The sequence below is a fragment of the Mus pahari genome, chromosome 1, assembly GCF_900095145.1.
Source record: "Mus pahari chromosome 1, PAHARI_EIJ_v1.1, whole genome shotgun sequence".
Lineage (NCBI taxonomy): Eukaryota > Metazoa > Chordata > Mammalia > Rodentia > Muridae > Mus > Mus pahari.
Window position 1 is genome coordinate 32,781,167 of NC_034590.1, and position 8,683 is coordinate 32,789,849.

An 8,683-nucleotide genomic window follows, 5' to 3' on the forward strand; every position below is an offset into this window, starting at 1 on the left:
TTCTTATACTATCTCACATTTTAATAACAACAGCTTATTTAAGGCATCTGTGAGTACAAGGATATGAGACCATCTATATCCACCTACTTTGGAGTACTATGACTTCACTTGGATGTATTCATCAATCTTCTCCACCATGATGGATATAGGAAGTCCAGAGATTACAGTAGTAAGCATAGGACCAACAGAGGTTCAAAACAAACAGAAATACTAGTACTAAGATGTGAAATTAGACACAAAGTACCATCCTTAACCAAAACACTATTTGTAATTGATACCTGCTGTGCAGAAGGGCTAAAGTCAATTCTTTCCAATGGAGTGCTACTGGTTATATCAAACACATTCCAGGGCAAGCCCCAAAGACTGGAACACTGATAATAGATCCATTTTCTTTCATTGTTCTTTTGTGGGTATTTGGTACATTTTATTTTTGAACTTTTTTGCCATGCTATAATTTGGCATTTTTTTGTTGTTTTGTTTTTATTGTTCGGATGGTGAGACAGACACAGAGATAATTACCTTGTACACAACCAAAGGTGGATGAAATTTTATTGGCAGGGAGAGAGGAACATCTGGGAGTAGGTGGAAAAATGGAAAGACATTAGTTAAAGCACATTGTGTGGAAACATCAAGCAATAATAAAAACGAAGTTATATACTAACAAATACAATCCAAACCATCAAACACATATAAACATTTTATACTATTATATTGTAAATGTAAATATGTAGGAATAGCTTAACATATATAAAGAGCTCATTTAAAATACTGCATTAATACAAGTAATGACAAAGTACTACATGATCATTTCAATGTTCAGTAGAAGTAAGTTAAAGTCTTTGAAAATACCTAGCCACTTTCAATATTTGAAAAATAATTCAAATAATATTTACAAAAATGAAATTACATACACATAAGTAGAATACTAACATATACAGATAATAAATACCTCTTTATATCTGTCCTTTTAAAATCATCTGTTACACATTGTTGGCACTTCCATTGAACATTGTCCCAGAAGATGTGTTCATGGCAGTTATTAGGTAAAGTAAATTATAGACTTTTGTTTTTCTTTTTATATATCACATAATATACAAGTTTCATAAAGCATACTGTGACAGAGGTTAGAGACTAGAAAAAAGTAACTCCTATGGGAATAGGGGAAGAATCAAGTGGGGAATGGCAAAAGAGAGTTGCATGTCAAAAACAAAACGGAGAAACAGCAATGGTGAGGAGACTAGATTTTGGAAACAAGTCAAGTGGGAAAGAAAAAAGAAACCTGGCACTTGGGGAATGCTGGTGAGGTAGTAAGAAAACATAATACAATTAAAATGTTATATATAATTATATATAATTATATATGTGTGTGTGTTTCTTGTGTGAGTGTGTGTTTGTATGTGTGTGTTTGTGTTTGGTGTGTTTGTGTTTGTCTGTATGTGTGACTGTGTGTATCTAAAAGAAATCATCAAATACTTTGTCTCAATTGGCCATCATTTGTCACCCTATAAACCTCCCACTACTGGAATTGGTTTATATTTAACTGAGTTATGGGCAAAAATGGCTGTTATAAATAGAACAGAAATTTCCAAACAACCCAAATTGTTTTTAAAAGTATTGGGTCCTCTTCCCAAGCTGACAACAAGTTTCCATGTTGATGAAGGTGCTTAAAAATTTTATTAAAATGAACATGTCAAGTCAGTGCTCACATAGTCCTTAAACTGCTACATTCCAGTGTTGTGGATAGCCCTGGGGCTAATTATATTTGGTGTTAATTCCATTCTCCTGTGAGTGGCTGAGTAGCTGAAATCAGGACTCAGGTGACTTCCTGTAAACCTGCTTCCTACTTTAATTTGTTATGTAAATGAGAGCTGATGATTGGGCACATCAAAGGGAAGGTGGAACAGAAGCTGAGGGAGAGAGGAGAAGAAAATGGAAGAGGGAGAGGATTCAGAGGTGGTGGAAGAAGAAGAAGAAAAGCTGAGCAGAAGCACATGGCCTGGTGAAACTGCAAGTTTTAAGGGGTCTCATACATGTGGAAGATGGTAGTGTAGATCTGCCGAATCTTGGCGCATAACATGTAATCATACTGTGTTGTGCTTTCATTGCTGGGGCATATTTGGGTGGAGAAATTTACTTCAACATTCCAGGGTTTTTCAGAATGTACTAGATTCTTCCCACAAATACTATAGCTTCCACATAAAGGATTTTATGGGATATTTGAGTGTACAATTAAGTGGATCTCTGATTACTGAGTTTTGCCTTGGGTTCAGGTCTTTCTGTTGGTTTACCTTACCCCAATGTCATTATCATAATTATAGTATTTATTTTTAACTTAATCTCTCATTGGTGACTACCTGATCCAATGATGTATGTTCCTGAATGAAAAACAGGCAGCCTTAGCAGCACAATAGCTGAGCAACTGCCTAAGTTCTTTGTTGTTAGAATCTACCCCCCCACACACACACACACTCACACTCACATATAACTCTGGGTTACTACTTACTAATTTCTTTCTTCAGTTTCTGTTGTTCTTGATTTAACTGATCAGCCCTCTGGGCCATGTTCTCCAGGCTCCTTTATATGATGGCTCTGCTTTTTTCCCTGCACACTCCTCAGGCACTGCATCTCTCTCTCCTTCCTCTTCCTCATGGTTCCAAATGTTCTCTCCTCCCCAACTCTTAACTCCTGCAATCTTTATTTCCAATCAGAATTAACTGGAGGCATGATCCCAGAAGCTACTTGCATATCCCTTCCTGGAAACAAGTTTTGTGGACATAATTAACATTAAAATACAGTTACACTGAGACAGGGAGTACCTCCAAGGCAATATTAATTAGTCTCTTCATACTATAGGTAACTTTTGTTTTATTTTATTATATTTAATATCCTTATATCTTTAAAAATGAATGAATCGATGGAAATTTATATATATATGTGTGTGTGTGTGTGTGTGTGTGTGTGTGTGTGTGTGTATGTGTGTGTGTGTGTGTGTGTGAAAATGCTGACACTAGAGTAAAGGTTAACAACAGAACTCTAGCATATAACCACTCAGTGATATCAAATTTAGATTTCCATAAAGAGTTTTAAAAAAGGTCCATCAAGTAGCACAGGCCTCAGGTTCAATGGAAATTCATCAACAAATAATTGGACTCCAGAGTTTTCTCAATTTTTAAGTGTAATTTTATATTGTTATAGTTTGGTGATTCTTTCCCTTTATGTTATGTTTCGTATTGTTTGGTGTTTTGAGTGTTTATTTGGAATGTGGTTTCCTTTTCTGACTTTGTAGGGATTGTTTTCATTTGGATTTTTGTATCTTTTTGCCAAAGAGCTTAGTGTGAAAAATGGGAGAGGCTCTGAAGAACTAGGAGGAGTGTTATAATATAATTGAATAATTGATTTAAAATATTGACTTAAATAATGAAAAATTAAATATTAAAAAATATATTTCACTGTTAAAATATCTTTTAAAAACATGGCTAGTAATAAAAATATGATTAGTTCTAAATGTAATGTAACAAACCTGTAGTATGTGAGAAAATATAAAATTTTGATTCAATTTTACACAAGCAAACAAAATTAAAATCCAGTAATGAAGAGATTTTACAATACCACTAGCTAAAAGTGGTGATCTGCATCTGTAGTGATCTTCTCATGAAGCTGAGAGGAAGCATGGGTTCAATAATGAACTTGAAGTCTCAGATGACAGCACAGTGAGACTCTGTATCAGACATATATAATATGCATTTAACCAACACTGAGGTAAATGTAAAATATGCATACTTTAAACTACAAATAAAATTATATATAGACAAATATTCCATAATAAAACTTAAAGTAAGTGCTGAGAATATTTGTAAAGAATGGTGTAGTTTAAAGAAATGTTCAATATCCTTAGTCATCCTTTCACACCAGGGAAATTCAAATCAAAAGGACAGTAAAATTCAATCTTATAACTGTCAAAATGCCCAAGATCAAAATTCATGTGATAGCACATACTGGTAAAGTTAGTGAGAGTGCGAACTTTTCCAACAACTTTGGAAATCAATTTTAAAGTCCCTCAGGAAAATGGGACTAGGTCTACTGAAGACCTAGCTATATCACTTCTGGGCATATACACAAAAGATGCCACATTATACTACAGGAACACTTGTCACCTATAATCATACAACCTTTTTTCATAATAGAAAGAAACTGGAAATAACATAGTTGTCTCTTAATAGAAAAATGGATAAAGAAAATATGGTACATATATACATTGGAATACTATTCATCTATTTAAAAAAAAGACATCATGAATTTTGCAGGGACATGGATAGAAACTGAGAATAACAGTATGAGTGGAATAACCAAGAGCTGAATTATATGTACAAATTTATGAGTAGTCCTTAGCCATAAAATGCGGGAGAAATGTGGTACAATCCACATAACCACAAAACTGGACAATATGAAATTCCAAAGCCAGGATGCACAAATCTCACTCATAACTAGATAGTCATCTGAGGTGGATAGAGAGACAGAACAGCATAGATTAGGAGGTGACAAAGGGTGGTGATCATGTTTGTGGTGAGGGGAGGTAATAGAGGACTGGGAATAAGAATAGAAATAGGTAGTAGGGAATCTGGTGATTAGCTGGAAACATAGGTTAGGAGAGAGGATACAGGTATTATAGGAGGGTGACTTTAGATGAGAATCCTATCAGATGGGCATAAAGATACTGAATTGACCACCTCCATAGCAAACCAAGGCTTCTAGAGAAGAGAGTTGCAACAATTCACCTAAAAAAACATTCAGCACAGTATTTGTCATGTCTACAAATGTCCCAGTATGAAGATGGAGCAGAGAATGAGGGAAGAGCCATCTGATGACTTTCCTAACTTGAGACCAATGTCATGTGAAAGGGACAGCCTGACATTGCTACTTATACTGTGCTATGCTAGCAGAGAGGAAATTAACATAATCGTTTTATTAGAGGCTTCAACTACCTGCTGATAGAGACTGACATATAAACCCACAATACAATGGGTACAGCATCCAGGGAGTTTGTTGAAGAGTGGGAGATAGAAATGAGCAATACAAAGTTGTAAAGGACACCACGAGTAGACCCATAGAGTTCACAAAAATGGGAACCTGTGGACTCAGAGCCTGGGCTACTAATCAGAGACCATGCAGGGCCTGGACTTAGACTCCTTATGCATTTGTTGATAATGTGTGCTTAGTCTTCATGTGGATTCCCTATGAAATGGAGTGGGGGCTGTGTTGTTCTTTCTTCCCTATCATTGGATTTCTGCCCCCTATGTGAACAATTTGGTTGTGTATCATTGGGAGAAGATTCCTAGACCTACGGTACTAGACGGCTCAGGGTGGGGTGGTAGACAAAGACAACTCTGCTTTTCTTAAACAAATATGTGGGTGGTAGTAGGAAGGAATTTGTAAGTGTGGGAATAGGAAAGAAGAGGAATGGGGTCATTATGAGTTTGTAAAGTGAATAATCAAATAAAAATTTAAAAAAGAATAATGTACAGTTCTTCCAAGAAAGATACCATATGACACCTGAAAGAACAGTAGGATGCCTTAATCCATATGAAAATAAACTAGTAAATAAAGTCTTTTCATATACTTTATGAATAAATATAATAAAATTGCTAACAAAACCTTAGTCATTTCATTACATATAGGAAACAATAGCTGAACTATTAACAAAATATCACATTCAAATCTTTCTCATTTAATTTTATTTTATTCTATGCAAAATTTTGTTATGCTAACAACATTAGATTTTTCCAATTCTTTTTTCTGATATCTGTGTCTACAGTTAAAATTGTATGGTTTTACATGGAGTTAGAAGTGTATGTGATGTTTTGATGATCTGGCTCTTGTATTGATCACCCATATAAATCCCTCTACTTTAAACTAGGAAATCAGTTTAATTTCATGGCCTAACCTCATTCATATACCAGAAATTAGCTTATAATCCAGTTGTATAAAAACAAGTTTTCAGTACTGACAGCACTAAGTTGAAATAGCATTTTACTTGAGTCTTTTAAAGGCTTTCATTATGACATCTCTGGATGCAGAAGAAATTGTTAACAGAACAATTTCAAATAATTTAATAATGACCAAACCACATTTTTAAAACCATTAAAATGACTTTAAATATCTGATTAATTGATTAGAATTTTAGTATTGTGACTAAACTACAAATTCAAAAATCTATTTAGACTATACTTATCCAAAGAACAGGTAATTTACACTTGGATCTATGGCCAAACAATTTAAAATTCATAAGAAAATACATGATAGTCAATTTTGAAAGAAGAACCTGAAATCACTATTGAATTAAGATCTTGATATACACATTCTTTATTTGAAATAATTATAACTGTGATATTCTCTATCCTTATATATTTAAATATATACTCCAATAGAATAAAATTTACTCCTCAAAAACCTGCAATTAAGCCAAGGTTAGTGGTCTGTGTCTTTTAAATCCTAGCAAAAACAGGATTAAAATTGTGTGGATCTCTCTGCTATGTCCTAGGCAACATAATAGTACTTTTCAAAAAGAATCTAATTCCATATCATGTATGTGGAAATATACATGCATGTACTTGTTCCTTTTTTTATAGATGTGAGGTGTGAACACGGGAATGTAGTAGAAAGAGGTCAAGATTCCATATCTTTCCATTCAACTTCCTCCATATATTTTGAGACATTCTATCATTAATCTTAGATCACTATATTCTGAGACAAGTAATCTTAATTAATTAGCTAGCCCAAGCTGGGATTACAAATAAACAATGTCATGTCAATTTTTGTTGAGTTATACACGTGAAGGTTCAAAGTACCCAACTCTAGTCTTTATGCTCAAATGCATGCATACTATAGAATAAATAAACTCCAATGTTTTGTGATCTTTTATAATTTAAAAATAAAAGCTACTAAGAAAATTACGTTAATAATATTAGATCTTAGACGTTGATAAACTCTGTATAGATATAGTATGTATAAATAAATTCATATATAATTCTTCATATATATACATATATATATGAATAAATTAGTACCTTAGTTTTATGAAATGTAAACATATGTCACAACTACATAAGTCTCTGATTACAAAGATTATATATATATGTAAATACACTCACACATATATATGTATACAATGTATACACTATATTATATGTATTGAAGTGAATACAAAATGTAAATTTGTTTTCCTGCTCAAATTAATTCAACATGGTTCCCATAAAATGACGCTAAACTTAGAAAAAAATTTGAATTCCAAAATATCTTGTAAGCTACATTTTCTTGCCTTAAGTAAAAGAATAACTGGTAATATATGTAGCCACAGAAGTAGTGATTGAAAAATATATTCCAATTAGCATAATTAAATAAATTTGAAGTATGTATTATACTCTAAAAAGGTTAGTATGGGCCAAATAAAAAAAACTCAATTTTTTGACAATGTTTACATAAGAAAGGTAGGGATAGGGAAGAAATCCTGAACACAGGAGTGGTTAGCTTTCATACATCCCACAGGAGATGTGCTACACTTAGAACCTCGGTTTTCCCACAGTTTTTCTATGCTGCTTCGGTTTTATTCATTCTCTCTCTCTCTCTCTCTCTCTCTCTCTCTCTCTCTCTCTCTCTCTTATGCATTTTACTTCCACAGTGTACATGCACTCAATCCAATAACTACTACAATTATGATAGTCAAAATAAACTACTAATTTTAACACAAATAGAAAATTTTGAGCTCACTGTTACTAAGTGTAGACATCTGAATCAATAAAATAAATAACAGATTTTAAAAGCATACAAATACCATGCTAGGTATATGTCATGCAAACCTACTGTAAATGTAAAAAAAAAAAAAAGTGTCTTACCTACATGAGTAATTCTTTGAGTACAAATTTCTCCAAAGAAGCTATGCAAAAATAAAATAGAAAATAAAAATAAAAAAACAGATCAACATGATAAGCCTTATGAATGCACAAATCTACACAGTCTTAACATAGACTGTATCACTCTAACAGCCGTACTTCCAAGTGGAGAATCAAATTTTTGAAATAATTTTCATAAAGAGCAATTGATCTAAGAAGGTACATTAGCAATTTAATTTACTATATATACTTTATATGGTGTTTGTACGACTTGAAGGCTTTCTATTATTTTATTAGAATTTCATTTTTGAGTATTATATTTACCAACATTTCTACCACATCAAACTCTTCCAGTAAATGTAGACACAATCACTCATTATTTCTTCTTCTCCTCCTCCTGGTGTTTCTGGTCTTCCTGTTCCTCCTGCTCTTCTTGCTCTTCCTGCTTCTCCTGCTCCTCCTGTTATTTCTCCTCCTTCGTGGCTGCTGCTGCTGCTGCTCCTGCTGCTGCTGCTGCTGCTGCTCCTGCTGGCACTGCTGCTGCTGCTGCTGCTGGCACTGCTGCTGCTCGCACGGCTGCTGCTGACACTGCTGCTGCTGGCATTGCTGCTGCTGGCACTGCTGCTGCTGCTCCTGCTGCCGCTGCTGCCGCTGCTGCCGCTGCTGCCGCTGCTGCCCCTGCTGCCCCTGCTGCCCCTGCTGCCCCTGCTGCCCCTGCTGCCCCTGCTGCCCCTGCTGCCCCTGCTGCCGCTGCTGCCCCTGCTGCCTCTGCTGCCGGTGCTCCTGGTGCTGTTGCT

General features: G+C 34.6%; 1 long non-coding RNA gene across 1 annotated transcript; it reads right to left on the minus strand.

The window, feature by feature from the left end:
• Positions 1-531: 531 nt before the first annotated feature.
• LOC115064552 lies at positions 532-8,303 on the minus strand. The gene is made up of 4 exons (XR_003844383.1): positions 8,211-8,303; positions 7,890-7,930; positions 2,504-2,753; positions 532-572 (listed from the first exon to the last, which is right to left on the minus strand). It is a non-coding gene; the product is annotated as an uncharacterized LOC115064552 (long non-coding RNA).
• Between the last annotated feature and the right edge of the window lie 380 nt (positions 8,304-8,683).